Here is an 18627-nt window from a genome sequence, read left to right on the forward strand (position 1 = left end):
ATAAGACACTCAGATGGGATGGAATACAGGAGAGTTGTTATTTATTGTTTACCCTAACTAGGACTGTCTTTCTAGCAAGAATATATCTCATACCATTAAAAGCAAAACTGTGTAGAGTCCCCACAAATCCGTAGATTCCTTTAGATTCTGTTGTGGAGTGATCATCCGTGAGTTTGTCTAGATACTAAATTATATACTCTAAATTATTTTTAGCGTATATTTTAAGGATTCTATTTTTTCCTGCTTGCAACATATTCTAAACTTTGAAGAGAAAGTTTATTTTTTCAGCCAGTTGCTTTTCACAATCTGTTTTAAAACCACGAAGTTTTCCATTTTATTGCTCAAAAGTTTTAATGACCTGAATCATTATAGAACACTGAACTGATTTCAAAAATAATATGAGCATTGTGGAAATGAAAAAAAATAGTTTCATCTAAACTCCCCTCTAAACATTTAATGTTACATTTCTTTATATTTAAAGTGCTACCTTTATGTATGATGGAAAGGTAATAGAATTCAAGTGTTGTTTGCTTAGTGTAATATCTTCATAGCCTTTTGGGTGACAAGATAGCTCTGAAGAGGACATCTGGGAATTGGGTAAATCATTTACAACCCTTTCCAAGGTTTAATTTTCTCCCTGTTCTCAAGAAACAAGGCCTGTCTGATTTCTGCATCATCTGTGAGTATAAATAAAACAATAAAAAATGTCTGTCTATAAGAAGGGATCTTAGGTATGGGAATAACTTATTTGATCTTTTTTTTGAAGATACGAATGAGGCTGGATCTGGTCTTTTGAGAGCTCTAGTGGTGTAGCAGAGAGTGAGGTTTCTCTAATATCCATGATGCTCAGTATTTTGACTTAATTAAACTAATAATTTGTTATCGAACTAAAGTCACCTTCATGTCTCCACATTTTTTAAGTTTATTTACTAATTTTTGAGAGAGAGAAAGAGAGAGAGCGCATGAGTGAGTGAGGGGCAGATAGAGATGGAGAGAATCCCAGCAGGCTCTGCACTGTCAGCAGGAAGTCAGATGTGGCCTGGAGCTCACCTGAACAATGACATCATGACCTGAGCTGGAGTAGGATGCTTAACGGACTGAGTCACCCAGACGCCCCCAGGTCTTCACATTTAAAACCATGTTTTTATTGCTATTTTATTGTTTTTCTGGTTGTTTTTGTGATTCTTCTCTGTTTCTATCTTCATCTCTTGCTCTCTCTCTTTGTGATTAATGTTTCCCTAGTGTTATGTTTGGCTCTCTCTCTCTCTCCCTCTCCCTCTGTTTTTCCTTTGGTGTGATCTATTACAGTTTTAGATTTGTGGTTACCATAAGGTTCATATATAACATCCTAAGTGTATATAGCAATCTGTATTAAGTTGATGGCCATTTAAGTTCAAACACATTCTAAAAAAAACAACTTTTAAAAAATTCCTTTTTCCATGTTTTCTGTATATGCTGTCATGTTTTACATTTTTTATTCATAATTTTCTTACATCTAATTTTGGACCTAGAGGGTATTATGCTAAGTGAAATGAGTTAGACTGAGAAAGACAAATACTGTGTGATTTCACTCATATGTGGAATCCAAAAACTAAAAGAAATGAATAAAGAAACAAACAGGAAGCAGAAACAGACCTATAAATAAAGAGAGCAAACTGACGGTTGCCAGAGGGGAGTGGGTGGGTGGATGGGCAAAATGGGTGAAGGGGAGAGAGATACAGGCTTCCAGTTATGGAAAAAGTAAGTCATGGAAATAAATGGTACAGCAGAGGGAAAATAGTCAATGCTATAATACTAATAGTAATAGTGTTGTTGTATGACGGCAGATAGTAGCTGCACTTGTGAATATAGCATAATGTATAGAGATGTTAAATCACTATGTTGTACACTTCAAGTAATGTACCATTGTGTGTCAACTGTACTCAGATTAAAAAAAAAACAAAATTAAAAAAAAATAAGGTCATGGTTTTAAATCAGACTCACATAATTATAGAAAAGAATTGGTTATTTACTGGAAAAATATGATTTACAGTGCTTTGAAGTGTATTGATAATTACTTATCATATCAGAGTGACTTACAAATATTCACATATCCAAAATTGGTCACAAAAGAAGGCAGTCCACAATGACTCTATGAATTTTCTCAATGAGTAAAAAAATACATATGTCTAAACATATAATACATATAATGTATGTACCTATTGTTTTTTATCTATTCTGCATCTTTATTTATTTATCACCTCTACCAAAAGAGAGAAAGGAGAGGAGAAAAGAGAGAGAGAAGCCAGTTTAAAAGAGTAAAAGATTCTGGGGGCATCTGGGTGGCTCAGTTGGTTAAGTGTCCAACTGCAGCTCAGGTCATGATCTTGCAGTCTGTGCATTCGAGCCCCGCGTTGGGCTCTGTGCTGACAGCTCAGAGCCTGGAGCCTGGTTTGGATTCTGTGTCTCCCTCTCTCTCTGCCCCTTCCCTGCTCGTGTTCTGTCTCTCTCTGTCTCTCAAAAATAAATGAACATTAAAAAAATTTTTTTTAATAAAAAAAAATAAAAAAGTAAAAGCTTCTGGTTCAGAATTCATTCACCAAGAGTTTTCTTTCACTTTAGTCTGTAGAGATATTCAGTGTAAAAGTTTCGTTGATCATTTTAACTTTAAGAAGTGACTACTTCCATCCCTATTTATTGGAGTATCACCATATTTTCTGTTAGTCTGTATGGAGTAAGATGGTCTTGGATTTGGAATCAAAAGACCTGGGCTTCATTTCTCTATTTTCAAAATGATTGACTTTTCAAGACTCGTATTTTTTTTGTGAGGATGTACAGGAAATTAGATACTATTTGTGAAAGCCTTTTATAATCTTTAAAGTGCTTTACTAGTGTTAATTCTTCTTGCTATAGCTATTATCAAGCTCAACCTAAGAGCCTCTAAAATGTTACCTATATCACTCAGATTTCTACAACTATATAATGACATATTCCTTAATTCCCTTCTGTTAATGCTTTGGCCTCCCTCTTGCAAAATAGCAAGAAACAGTTAAATGTTCCAATTCCTAAGAGGTTGAGCACTTCTACAAACAACAGTCAGAATAGGGAAAAAAGAAAATTAACAGTTTTCTGCTAATGACTCATATTAGGCCTCTTTGGTGGTCTAAAGCAATGGATTACATCTTTTTATCATTTCTTCCATCTGCCTGTCACAGGACTACGACGGTGATTGCTAGTTTTGTTGTTAAAAATGTCACCCCCATTTTTTCAGAATCTTTAAAAGTAAACACAGGAAAAGTGGTGTATACCTGTCATTTAGATCAAATAAAACAAAGGTCGATGGAAATACATTTCTCGTTTGAAGGGGCTCCCCTGCTGATTTTGTTTATCAGAAAATGGCAAGTTTTTGTTCCTAATGGACTCAAATTTAAATAAAATCTGACCCTGGAAATAAAAGCAGCCATTATGACGAAATAAAATTATATACTTTGGAGGAGAAATTGAATTAGAATGCTGACTTTCTTTGGTTAAATTCTTTTACATAAGGAAATGAGCAAGAGGGAGAAAACTGTTGGATAAAGCGAGCATTTTAAAAATCAATAATTGCTTCTAATTTACTTTTAAAAACTTTGTTTCAGACTTCATAGAGTATCATGAATTATACCGAAATGTGTATATTTGCTTTACATTGGAGTTTAGCTAGAGCCAAAAGGGCAAACTGATTTGCATTTTGGTAGTTCTTCTTAGCAAATAAAATTCTCAAAAAACCAAGATTTTGATGGCTTAAGTCTCACTATGTTTTGAAAACTGGAGTCATTTAAAGATCAAAGAACATTGGGAAAAATGTACTTGAAAAATGCAGATAATAGTATAGACCTTATAAGATCACATTTGATTTTAACTAAAGTTCATGTTAACTTAAAAAGAAAAAGGCTCTGACATTCATGTAATTTCAGGAAGAGTTTATCTTAATAGTTTGATGGGCAGCCTCTCAGAATCACTACCTCTCTTCTTGGCCTCCTTGTTTTGAGAAAAATTATTTTTATTTTGATCGTGTTCAAAAGAGTAGTTCTGAATTGATGAAATTTAATACAGTAAGACACTTTTTATATTGAAACTCTTTAATTCATTTTGGGGAAAAAACAAACAAACAAACAAACAAACAAAACAAGCCAAAGTGTATATTTGTGCTTTGAATAGGTATGCTTGTCCCTTAGAAAAGTTAAATATTTATTATAGTTATTTTGGATAAAATAGAAGTAACACAGTCATGACTTCTGCAGTTAATGGAGAGCTTGAGGGAATATCTAGACCAAAGCCTTCTTTTTTGGTTAAATAACTCACAGTTGGCCACATTAAATTATTTGTTGAGGGCCACCTTTATAATTATGGCACAGTTAAGACTAGAATCAGCAACATGTAATGGAAAGAAACAATCTTTGTAATAGGACAGTTCTGGAAACTAAATTCCCCTATTTATTAGCTGTACTGGTTTGGACATGATGTTCACTTTCTCAGAATCTCAGTCTCCTTTTACCATATTTTCCCATAAGGCTCTGCTAAGGATTCGATAAGACGATGTTTTAAAAATTACCTGGTATATATAATAGATAATAGTCATTGATTAAATAAATATTCAAGGAGTAAATTAAATATATCAGACTTTGTTCTAGGTGATGAGGCTATTGCAAAGAAAAAAAATTATCTTTATATCTCCTCTCATGAAATTTATCTTCTTGTGGTTTGGGGTGAGCTCAGACAAAACAATAGAAATAGATAGGTTTAGAGCCATAAAAATACCAGTAAGACCATAGAACTAAATGTAGTGGTAGTCAGCAAGAGTATAAGGACAGGGAGGCTACTTTCTATGTGGTAGTCAGGAGGATGGCTCTCAGATACAGATTCATATGTGGACTATATGGAGATTCACATTCATATGTGAATGGTAAAAAGTATTAATTGAATTTGAGTTAAGCATGGATTGGAAGAAGGAGCCATGGTAGTCATTAATATTTTCATAGACTGTAGATCTATAAATTCCCAGAACAATGTTGTCTTTCATTCCATTATGCCCTTACTAAAAGAGTACATTTTAATAGCCTTTAAATTCACTATATTTAATTACTGTAATAGATGAGCAATATTTAATGGTGTGGGCAGTAAGAACTTTTGAGTCCTCACCTGAAAATACATACGTCTGGCCTCCATAAAATCACTACCAAAAAAAAAATCCCATTTACATAATACATAGCGTATTTCAAAGGCAGAAAGTATTAAAACACTATGTAGTTTCTTTCTTCTTATTTTCAAGAATTCAGTTGATAGCATGTGTTTATGGCTTGCTTAGGGAAATCCAGAAACCACCTCGGCTTCAGAATGATCTGGAGTCCAAAATAAACCCTGGGAATGTTTAGAATCAGGTATTTTTATATACCAGCCCACATCATTTTTGGAGTTCATGCCCTTAACCTGTTTTATTCCTATATCCTAAGGGATAGAGTGATTCACAGTCATTGGTATGTTTCCAAGGGTTGCATCTGGCTCTGCGGAATCTTCAAATCCTTATTTTTGCATGGCAGAGAGAGAGAGAAACTGCTAAATAGGGTCATCCTGAACCGACGAAATGGCTTGAGAAGCAAGGAAACCGATTATACCCCAATGTTTCCTGCCAAGAAGAAATTACACAATTCTGGGAATTTAGGCAATCTTTGTTGTAGCACAATGAATGATTTAGTTATGAGTTTTTAATCCCAGGATTTTTGTTGACAAAACACAAGAAAAAAATACACTCCAAACTCCATGGAATATATTCATCTGCTTTAGAGGAAGAACAGGTCTGAATATACTTCTAGTCCACAAGACTAAATGTTTACTACCACAAGAAAAGAGCCTCCTCACCTCCGTGACCAGAGTTGTTTGATGATTTTAATCTATAGCTTGTGAATGCCTTAGGATCCACAGAAAACACCACAGCTAATCCAATTAGCTAATGCCTGAAATGCTTTCCCTGCAGATTCTGCTGGTTTCCAAAGTACTTTCTCAGAATCCAGTATTTCATGTACTTGTGCATCAGTCATTTCTCTTTGTGTGCATCCAAACTGGATATGCTCACATCGCTTCAAAATGGACCATCTTTCTCTTCCCACTCTACTCATATGACCCATTCTTAATGATTAGATTCCTAGGGCCAACATTTTAAAGGGCCACCCTTCTGTGTGTGCAGTTAACACATTTTCAAATGCCAGTTGGCATATGTGTCTTCCTGTGGGGTAATTAGGTATGCAAATGTAGTAATTGCACATGCAAATTTCCCAGCCCAAAAAGAATGGGAGTTTTCAAAACTCAGTCCCAGAGTGGTCTCTCACCATCTCTCTGGAAGCTCCCTTCATTTGAAGCCAAGACTCAGGATGGGGTCCCAATTAATGTTTATCTTTAGCTACCTCTGTGATTTTAGTGTTTTTATATTTGAGAACTTTAGTCTTTTTCCCCTTAATTTTAAAATGTGTACTTTTTTCTATCCTCTATGTTGAGAACCCTCCTGTATAAACCATATGAAGCTGAAACATTGCTAAGGGCCAGTTATACTTGGTGATCAGGATTTGTGTCAGGTGCATGTTTTTGAAGCTCCCTAGGGGATTGCTATGTGAGTTTAAGGAAAGTAACTCTGCAGTGAGTGTCAAGAGACCAGAGTTCACATCCTAGCTCTGTCACTAGTTCTGTGACCTTAAACAAGACCCCCTAATCTCTCTGAGTTACAGTTTTCTGGTTGTAGTAGGAGGAGTTTTGTGGTTGTCTTATTTTGTTTTATATTATCTTGCAGTTCCCTTACCATTTAAAAAATTCTATGAACTGTAAAAACAAAGGTCATGTTTCCTGGTCATTTTTCTTAAAACACACACAGCTGAGATCCCTTAGCAGCAAATCAAGATATCCTCTGATTGGCTGAGGTACATAGGCTCTTGAAGCATTTCAAAATGCTCTTCCATTCAAGCATCACCTCCTAATCCACAGATTCTATCCATTTTCTGTTCTTTGGGGTTTTACTGGTTTGGTTCTTAAAAGGTTGTCTTAGACAAAAACTTTCATATAAGGTTTTGGTGAGCCAATTTGTAACTTTGCTTAAATGTCACATAGATACCTGAGTGGACAGGATCTTAAGAATCATTTGGTCCCAATTCATTATTTCACAGAAATGTATAAAAGGGCTCAGTTAACTAGTTAATTATTTCCCCCCCAGCCTCTTTTTAAATTTACTTGTTCTTAGAAAGGCTTATATTTCTTTTGGGATTTACAAGATTTTCCTCATGTTTGTATTTATTGTTTCAGCCCAAATATAGATTTTCAGCCAATTTGTCCTATTGCGCCTCCTTCATAATCATTAGTTTCATAACGTTAGTCTATTCTAGATCAGAGCTGCCTAAATATGTTCCCTTTGCCAAGATTACAGCCTGTATCATAAATATATTTGTAATATTGATGCAGAGACTGTTATTTTAATGTACGTAAATTTTCATCCCATTAAACACTCAAATCGCTCATGTTAATAGTCCATTTGATTTTGACTTTGAAAAGTATTTTTTTCAAATTTTATTTTTAAAAATGTGCTTAAGATATTAGACATCTCTATGTTTAACATGCAAGGATTTTTGCACTCATGTCATTTTAGAGTTTTGTCCTGATGGAAAATGCTGCTTTGGTCTGTGCTGACTGAATGTGAACAGCTCACTCTATAGAAGCTGTTTCTATCATATTTGTTTAAAACTCAAGACATCAAATTGAAGGTCTTTTGTTGCAAACCTCTAGCTAACTCTGGTGAATAAAGAGGTTTAATAAAGAATAGTGGATAATCTGAAAGATACAAGATGTACAAAATGTGACCAAGACTGGTAGATTCCCGTCTTTGGGGACACAAAAACTCCACTTCTTTCTGAATATCATTCATTCTCCACTTTCTCCCAGTATTTTTCTTTATAGTCCCATAAATCAAGGCTTAGGTAAAGAACATTTTCAGGATTTTTCCCACAATGCCTTACACGCTCTAGTCCTTCATTTTCTCCCCGTCTCATCATTGTAATTTTCCTGTTTGCTTCCTCTACTCCTGTTACCCTGGTCTCCTCACTGATATTCCTGCAACATGCCAGGCTGACATTGGTGGGAGTTCCTTCTACCTGGAGCTCCATTGTGTGTTTGCTTGGATAAACTTTTCTTATATCCTTCAAAGTCTTTGCCCAAATGTTATCTTTCCAAATTAAAACTGGGACTTGCCTCATCTCTGCCCCAGCAGTCATGACCCCTCTTAGCCAGTTTGTATTTTCTTCACTTCATAGGATTTAACACTTTCTCATATATAATATATTATGTCTTACTTATTAAGTTTATGGTTTATTGGGGTGCCTGGATCAGTCAGTTAGGTGTCTGACCCTTGATTTTGGCTCAGGTCATGATCCCAGGGACATGGGATTGAGCCCCATGTTGGGCTACGTGCTGAGTGTGGAGCCTGCTTGGGATTCTCTCCCTCCCTCTCACTACCCCTCCCCTGCTCACATGCATGTACTTTCTCTCTTAAATAAATAAACAAAATAGATAAATAAATAAAATAAATAAATAAATAGTGTATGGATTATCATCTGTCTCTCTCACCAGATCATAAGCCCAAGAATTGGTTTTATATATGTCTTTTGTATATTAATGTGTCCCAATTGGTTAGAAGAGTGCCTATCATGTAGCGGGCTTTCAGTAAACATTTGCTGAATTAATGAATAAATGATGCTGCCTCTCTAACTCCATAGAACCTTAGAAGTTTAGAGCACTACCAACTGTTCTCTCAGTTTAAATTATCAACTGAATAAATAGAATATACTCTGCCTAGACAAAATCATTTTTCTTTTCTTAAGGGTACACTTGTGGTCAAATCTGTTGAACCACCATAACTGCATTCCTTGGCACAGGTCCCATGCTGAAGATTATGTTGTCAAGGACATATTCTCTGAGTAGGTTGTAAATAAGAGAAGATTTCTCCCTGCCCCATTCCTCTTCTGTCAAATCTCTGCTGTACCAAATTATTTCTATACACATACCCAAAGAGATCATATATGATTTAAGACATTAAAATAAGGATGAGGTTTCATCAAATCTGTGTTTTATTTTAATGATAGAACCAAAGTGGATAGTCCCTAAAAAAGCTGAGATGATTAGGTGCAGAAGCATTTATACTGTATTGGATTCATTTCTGAAAATGTTCTCAATGTCTTCAAAGAATATTCACTTAGAAATTGAGAACTGTAGGTTCTACCCTTTGTTTTACCACATGGTGTGACCTCTTACAATTCCTTTCACTTTGTTGGCTTTTGATTTTTTCAAATGTACAATGTGAGTGTTAGACTAGATGATCTTATCATTCTACGTATGATTCTATGATTTATATCATTCCTACAAAAGAAGAAAGTAATTAGTTCAGGCAATTTTATGAGCAAAAGAAATGAACCAAATAATTCGTTTGTTGACCTATAACTTGTTAGATATCTGTTTCCAAAATGAGAGTTGTCATCCATCATCATCATTTTGTTATATGATAAAATAAAGCATTGCAATGGTGCCATTTGGAGAACTGGTCAAATGCTAATGTGATTGGTGGTGATTTTGCTATAGTGCCTTGATACTTACACAGTTGACTTTGTTGCAGTTGACATTGAATACGGTTAACTGCACAAATGCAAGTAGAGTAAAAGGAAAGAGGAAATAAGCATTGAAAAAAGAGATACATATATTCTTAGTTTTTAAGATTTTAACTTGTATTTATTTTGAGAGATAAAGACAGAATGTGAGTGGGGAGAGGGGCAACGTGAGAAGAATGAGAGAATCCCAAGCAGGCTCTGCTCTGTCTGCACAGAACCTGACATATGGCTTGATCCCACAAACTGTGAGATCATGACCTGAGCCAAAATCAACTGATGGAGCACCCAGTGACCCATTCTTAATTTTTTTAAATCAATTTATTTTTTTTTTTTTGAGAGAGAGACAGCACAGGAGGGACACAGAGAGGAGAGAAAGAATCCCAAGCAGGCTTTGCACTGTTAGTATAGAGTCCATCGTGGGGCTCAGTCTCATGAACTGTGAAATCATGACCTGAGCCAAAATCAAGGCTCAGATGGTTTAACCAACTGAGCCACCCAGGCACACCCCCATTCTTACATTTTTTAAAGAAATTTTATTCAGTGCAGTTTCTAAGCATAAATATCAATGAATATATATTGCTTGTCCAGCTAGACTCTAATATCTTAGACTTTTTCTGACTTTAATCTAGAATATCTCCTTCAAGTGTGTCATTCACAAAAGATATTAATAAGAATTTTATAATTCTGTGACAAAATAATATATGAGCAAATCATAACTCAATATTCTCTCTCTATTCCTGGATCCTTAATAATTAATTGTCAAATTGATTATTTGTGTATATCTTTACATTCTTTTTTCAGTATTCCATTGAATATTTATAAAGGTCTGTGTAAGTACTAAGCATCAGAGAAAATCACATGAATAAGACAAAATTCTTGCCTTTAGATAATTTGTATTCTAGTTGGTAGGTTTGAATTGTAAACATATATTGAAACTAGATGTACATAAACAAATTTCTGGGAACATTGAAAAGAATGCGAATAATTAAGATTGTTCTTAACCATATACCAAATGGAGGAGATGATGATGCTTTCTTAGAATTAACAATATAGTTGAAAGAAGCAAGTCCTGGCTACTCAAGGCTGAGGAAAGGGCTGTTTGGAGGTGATGACAGTGAACAGGTTCAGTGCTCAGCATTTCAATGCATGGAGTTTACATGTGTGTGTAGCAGGGTTGGGGGGAAGGGTGGGATACACTCACTGAAAGAGAAGAGTAAGCAGAGGGTTTCCAATGATCTTGCAAAAGAAAGGATATTCTAATCAGTGGGTTAGCTTCTTAATATGTACATTTAAAAAATATCTTTTTGGCTATGTCAAGAATGTCCATTTAGAGCATTCACAGACCAATTAAGGACATTAATGAATCTCAGCATTATTCATTAATATGCTAGGGGAAAGCAGTGTGCTTTTTAAAAAAAAAAGTTCTGAGCACGGGGTGCCTGGGTTGCTCAGTTGGTTGCTCTCAGTTTCGGCTCAGGTCCTGATCTCAACGTTTTATGAGTTCGGGTCCCATATGGGGCTCTATGCTGGCAGCAGAGAGTCTGCTTGGGATTATGTCTCTCCCTCTGTCTCTACCCTTCCCCTGCTCACATTGTCTCTGTATCTCTCAAAAGAAATAAATAAACCTAAGGAAAAAAAAAGTTGTGAGCAAGCCTTCATCATCCTGCTACAGTTCCTATGCATTCATAGTTTATGTTTAATTATTTAAATTGATTTTGTCTATATTTCTTAAAACCAATAAATAATTATTGTAATTAATAGAATTTAGTAACTCTTCAAAAAGCTGTAAGTATATATATATATCATTTTCATCACCATACCTATTATCTCTCATAATATACCAACAAAAAAAGGCCTACGAAACCCCTCTGTCATCTTATTACTAGCATTCCTACTCTTGATTCTCTCTTACATACCAGTGTCGACAGCAGAGTGATTACCTCCTCCGTTATGTGAGTTACGTTGCAGAACAAAACTGAAAAAGAAATAGACCTACCGTGCACCTGAACAAAAGCTCCAAAGGAGTTCTGGGAACTACTCAGGGGAATATAGGGGAAACACTCTAGTAAGTTTGCATTAAGCTATAGTAGCATACTCTAATAAATTTAAAATTATAAAAAGCAAACATGCAAACAAAATTCAGGCACATTGTCACACCACAGTGTTTCTGTCTGGCTTAGTGATGTTCACTAATTGCTGGTGATAATGATGTTTTTGTTACTGATGATGATAATGGTGATGGTGACAATAATGATGGAGATGATATTGCTATCCTAATGACAAAATTTGACCTTTATGGTTCATTTTGGGTGTATGTCTCCTTCAGCATCCAATTGAGTGAGTCCCCGTGAGTATGCTCAAACAATCATACAGCCAATTATGAGAAACTTTTTTCCTTGAACCATAATCCTAGCTGGAGCAACATAATACTAAAATACCAATTAAATGCTTCCAACTTTTAAACCCAGTGTACATTATCGCAGGTTACTATTTTTTTGATGATTTCTTAATTTGCACCTAGCATAAGTGGTACATACACAGTCAAGTTAATATTACCTCCTACAAGGCCGAACATTTCCCCTGAGTGTGTTTCCCATCCAGAGAATGTGTGAGGATGCCTGTGTATGCACTTGCATGTTGGTTTTAGTTTGGTAATTCTTTTTATATCTTTATTTCCCTCCTATTGTACAAGCTTCTTATTGGAATCAAGCACTGTTAACAAACATGAGACCCCCCAGGGAGCCTGGAGTGGTTTGGCAAAAAAAAAAAAAAAAATCCCAGCTTGCTGTTCAGTGGGACTTTGCCAAGCCAACATAGCTCTAATTGCATCTTTCCACTGGTTTACCCCATCCACCGCCTCTCCCTTCTTCCCAATAGTCTTTTGTGTGTACTGAAAAAAAAATATGTTATTATAGCGAGTACTGTATGTTTACAATGAATTTCACTGGATTTGGTAGCCAAAAAGATGTAGAGTTTTTTTTTTTTTTTTTATTAGCAGTAGCTTTCCAATGGAGATAATATTTATAGAATAGGCCTGCTTGTTTGTATTTTCCAAGATAAATAAAATGAATAATATCCAAACATGATAATCAACATGTCATTTTCCAAGTACATTGGCATTTAGCATGAATGCTTGCTACATACTTATTCTGTAAGGAGTAAAGGATAGGCATTAGTACCAACTCCCTGGGGAATGGTATTTTCAGCATTATTTCAATATGAACAATCTTCTTTTGTTTATAGCAGGTATAATGTAACTGTAGGAGGAAAATGAAAAATTGCAAATGAATGCAAAGTTTTCATCAAACCCTTTTGGCATGAGAATAGTTCTGTACCTTTTGTTGCTGTCATTTCATTCTCTGGGTAATAGAATACGTTTGAAGGTGGATTCTTTAGCCTTTATTTTATCTTCTGCATGCTACAGGAGCTTTTTAGTATGTGTTCATTACTTAATCTGTTTTTGTTTTTTCTTGAGAAGGCCACATGATGCCTGTCCATTCATGATTTTTCAGATGCACCTATACATGCGTGTTCAGATTTTCTGAGACAGAATGAGGATTTCAGTTTACTGACTTCCTACATTTGTAACTGTGGTTAGAGCAAAGAACTTGAGCTTTTGTATGGCATGTGGGAAAGAGTTCTTGCTCAAGAACTCTGCCCTGGTTGAACAGTCAGATTCTGCCACTTCTTAGCTAGATGATCTTCAAAATAATAAAAGCCTTCATAAACTTCAACATGTGCATATGCAAAATAGGAATATGCCTCCCCTGATAATTAAGAGGCTTGATGGAGATGATGTAAGTGGAGGAGTTTTCACATAGCAAGCTTTCTGTACCTGCTAGATCTCTCTACTCGTCAACTTTTCATCTTTGTCTACTTGATACAAGGTTTAGGTGACCTTGTGTTAGCATCGGTGTTATTATCAAAGGTAACATTTAAAATCTTCTGATGTTCTGTCTCTAGGTAAATTTCTGTACAAAACACATTTGCCATGGCGTGCTGGTAAATCTTCAACAACTAGCAAGAGGGGAAAGGGATGGGACAGAGGGTCTCTGTTTTAAATTATTAGCTGATTTTTGTCATGTAAAGGTACACACCTGGGTCAATTTCAAGCTCTTAATATAACATCACTGAACACAGAGCTGGTGAGAGATGCACAGCAGCCCATCTTTGTACAGCATTTCCACCACATACATAAAATAGATGTAAATAATCTCAAGAGCAGATAATCGTGAGATGTAGTAAAACAGGTGGAACTTGATGAGTTATAAATATTTATTATCTTTGTTAATATAATTTATTTAATTGAATGTTTATATGATTTGGCTAATAATGGCAATGTTTAGCAATTGGCTTACAAAATTCCTGAAAATTTCACTTTCTGCTCTCACAAGCCAGCGCCAGCAGGCTTCATTATACCTCTGCGTGTTTGCCAGGACTCTCGGTCCTTTGAAGTTAGTTATATGAGGTAGAATTAAAGCCAAGCATTCCTCTAAGGAAAGAGTACACTGACACACAGGATAAGTAAATCATTCACGTGAACAAATAGTCAAGTAAATGTAAGTGGCATGACACTAGGTATGGAGAGTTTATGTGTAGAAACAATGAGACCCATGGGAAATCACTACCTCTCAACTAATTAGTTGAGGACAGATCCCACTGGCCAGAGTGCATCCCCAGAGAAATGGCCTTCTTGCCAAGACCCTTATGGAATATTCTGCCCACTCTGCCCTGGAAGAGTTTGAAGGCAGAATGTACAGCCCATTTATTTAAATTGGTATATCTCTAAGGGGTTATGTTTTAGGATCGTGGCCCTTGAAGATGGTATTTGAATGTATTGTTTTAATGAGCTTAATTTGTCTAGTTATTTGTATCTCTACAAGTTGTTTTGCTTATTGATCTGTTTGTTTTGCCTTAAATTGTGCTTGTATGTGTATTTATCATGCAGATTATACCTGTTTGTATACATCAATAAATGCAATTTAAAAAAGCGATTAAAAATCATATCAACATGAATAAATTGTGTTTGGGTGTCCAAGAAATAAGTGCTGGATGAGGTGTTGGTTTTCATTACTTAACTCCTCTGAGACATTTTCCTAGACCATACTGGACAGACAGTCAAGCTACCTGTCTTTCATGATGATGTTGCTTAATCCTACAGAAAGGCAATTTATCTTTTTCTGGGTGTAAGTTTCACCTCCCAGGGTTTCAAACTGTATCCAGGCCAAGATAATTGATGACCTTAATATCACTATTTGAGCTCTGCTGGTGGCATGCTGAGACCTATTTGCTTGAGGCAGAAACCTAATGACCCACCCCTTCTATCCTGAACTCCAGTAGAGATTTCAATCTCTGTAAATCATAATGAAAAAAATAAGTTACAAAATGATTTTCTAAGAATGAACTATACATTTGCATATACCCATTTGTTTGACTGGTAAGCTGTGGCAGATCACTTGAATGGGGTTCTGTAGGTTGACTTTTATGTTCTGCATTTCCTTTTCACATGTTCTGAATTCCTCTAAAGTATACAGAGCTCCCTTCAATTAAATCTAAGAGGAAAAATGTGTATAACAAATTCCCATAATTTTGCTGAACCTTTCTGATCACAGTCGCTATGATTATATTTTTTTACCAGATAAATTTACCAGGTTGAAGATGAAAGACTATTTTATAGAAGACATTTTATTTTTTTTTAATCTCAAGGAATCTTTGAGGTTATCTAGTACTTTGTTCTCAATGTGTATGTGATAAAATTGAGATTTATAAGAGGTTCAACATGCCAGCCAAGATCACAAACTTCAGAAAAAATCTGAAATTTGAATAAATCTCTTTATCATACTGTCCTCCTTTATACTGTTCAAGCCTTCGCATTTCTTCCTTTTATGGGACCTTCATAGGACCTTCTGCCTGCAGTACTTCCTTACCCGGCTGCTTCTCACACTGAAGTCCTATCCCAAGGGCTTTACCATATTCTAATTTCCTGTCCCTGATATTTTTTCTTCACAACACTCATCACCATTTGTGATTGCTTGTCTTTTGTACTTGCTTGTTAAGCTGTTTATTGTCTTATCATATCCACTGTAAGCTTCATGTCAGCTAGCCAATATCTGGTTACAAAGGGAGGGAGGGAGGCAGGGAAGAAGAAAGGAAAGGAAAGGAAAGGAAAGGAAAGGAAAGGAAAGGAAAGGAAAGGAAAGGAAAGGAAAGGAAAGGAAAGGCAGGAAGGAAGGAAGGCAGGAAGGAAGGAAGGAAGGAAGGAAGGAAGGAAGGAAGGAAGGAAGGAAGGAAGGAAGGAAGGAAAAAAGAACTAACAAAAGAAGGGAATGGGAGGGGAGGGGAGGGGAAGGAAAGAAAGAGAAATCATAACTTTTCCATCAAACCACTAGGAAAGAACAAATTAGATATATTCGTACATAAAAGTAGGAGATGTCTGGGGAAGGTTTTTCAAATTGTTATTTTTAAACTAGTTGTCTTCAATAATGTAGTTAGGAACATTAAAGATGACTATGCCTACAAATATAGTCTCTTTCTCTTCCCCACCAAGGGCAGACATTCCTAAGCTATTAATAAGAGATTTTGTTCCTAAACTCAAGCTTGACCTAGAGTTAGTCTCAAAGCAGAACTCTAGGCAATCATTCTAAATGGGTTTGCAAAAATGATTTGCCATTTTTGGCCTATAGGATATAACTAAATAGTTTTGTGTTTTGTTTTTTGTCTTTTCATTTTTAGTAAGATGATCACCTATAATGTGGGCACAAAGAACTGGAGATATTTATATCTGGATGTCTTTGATAGTAGTCATTAAATGATATAAATAAAGTGTATTCAGAAACATTGAATAAATAAAGAGAAATATACATATCATTAATCATGTATTTATTCTATTTTTCTATATATCCTAATATGGGTAGGATGGAAGAAAACTCTAATGCAGGCAATTGTAAACTAATTTTAGAAAGTTCAAAATTATAGCAACTTGAATCTCTTTATAAAACAATATGGATTTACACAGTCAGGTTGAATTATAAATCAATGGAACTTTGTTCTCATAGACCTATGTTTTTCTGAATAAGCAAAAACATTGGACAGGTAATATTTTTCTTTGGTGCTTTACTTCCCCTTTTTAACCAGAAACTTTTGCAAGATTTGTGCTTTCTCTTCCTTCTTCCATATTACTAGAAGAGCTTAAGAAAAACTTATGAGAATTGACCTAAGAGTAATAGTACATTTGCCATACCGCATTTTCCATCAAAACATTTTTTGAGGTATTTTTTTCTTGAATAATGCTATCTGGTTGTATGATCCATTTCTAGAAGGTTAATCTTTTTTTTATTATTTAGTTTTCCATTTTTTTTAAATTTCTCACTGTCAAAAGAGTGTAGATAGCATGTCCCTGTAGCATAATTAACCACAAACATAAAAATGAAATAAAATAAAAAATAAGTGACTTTCTATGTGCTCAGTACCCAGATTTACAAATAAGAAATCACCAAGACTTTCTGCATTCCTCCTCCCTCAGTCCCAGTTACCACTATTGTGCATCTACGTTAATTAATACCCTGCATTCTTTATAATTTTGCCACATATATATGGTTCAAAAAGAACATGTTTATTTTCAATCAGCTTTCTCAAGGTATATTTTACATATAATGGAAGTCTCCCAATTTAATTTTGTAGTTTGCTGAGTTTTGATTGATACAGTCAATACATTATACCAAGTCAAGATGTAGAATGTATCCTTCACCATGAAAAGTTTTCTTGAGCCTCTTTGTCAACAATCCTCTGCTCCCAAATGGACCCTTGGTAAGCTTGAATTAACTTTCTGTCATTCTAGTTTTGCCATATCTAGAATATCATATACATGGACTAATTCAGTACATAGTCTGGCTTCTTTTGCTTTAATATAACACTTCTGAGAGTCATTCATATTGTGTTTATCAGCAGTACATCTTTTAAAGTGTTCAGTAGTATTCCACTGTATGGATATACTATTCATTTTTCGATTTCTCCATTCATTAGTTGATAGACACTTTGCTTAGTTCAGGTTAGCTGTTATGAATAAAGATACTATAAATATTTTCACACTATTTGTTTATGAACATATGTTTTTATTCCTCTTGGGTAAATACCTGGGAGGGGTTTTGCTGAGTAGCATGGAAAATATAAGATTAACTTAAAATAAAAAACAAAAAATTACCAAATTGTTTTCCAAAGTATCTGTACCATTTTGCCTCTGTCAACAATGTATGTTTTAGTTACTCCAAATTCTTGACAGCAGTTAACATTATCCTCGTAGTCTTTTTCATTTTAACCATTCTAGTGGGTTTGTAGTGATATCTAATTGAGATTTTAATTTAATTCTATCAACTAGTAATGATGTTTAACATATTTTATGATATTTAAGCACAGTTTATATATTTGCTTTATGAATGTCAAATCTTTTGTACATTTTGTTTTTAGTCATGTTTGTTTTTTTATTACTGAGTTTTAGAAGTTTTTAAAATATACTATAGATAAAAATAATTTATCAGATATGTGATATACAAATATTTCCCCATAGTCTTTTCCTTACCTTCTCATATTCTGAATATCATCTTTAAAAGAGCAGAAGGTTTTACTTTTGAGAAAGCCCTATTTGGGTACATTTTTTCTCTTCTGGTTGATATTTTTTATCTTGGAAATAATTACTTTTTCTGAGGTTATATTTACTCTTTTGTTTTCTTCTATAAGTTATATTGCTTTAGTGTTTATGTTTAGATCCATGATTCACTGAGATCATTCTTTTATATCGCTCAAGGTGAACATCAAGGTTTATTTCCTTTGTCCATATGGACATCCAGTTCTTCAAAACACTCTTGATTTCCTTTTTTTTTTTTCCTTTGAATTTACTACCATTTTTCCATTGAATATCTTGGCTCCTTTTTTGGAAATATCCAGATTGCCTCTTCTGTTTCAATGATTTATGTGTTTA

Source organism: Neofelis nebulosa, chromosome 2, assembly GCF_028018385.1.
Source record: "Neofelis nebulosa isolate mNeoNeb1 chromosome 2, mNeoNeb1.pri, whole genome shotgun sequence".
Taxonomy (NCBI): Eukaryota; Metazoa; Chordata; class Mammalia; order Carnivora; family Felidae; genus Neofelis; species Neofelis nebulosa.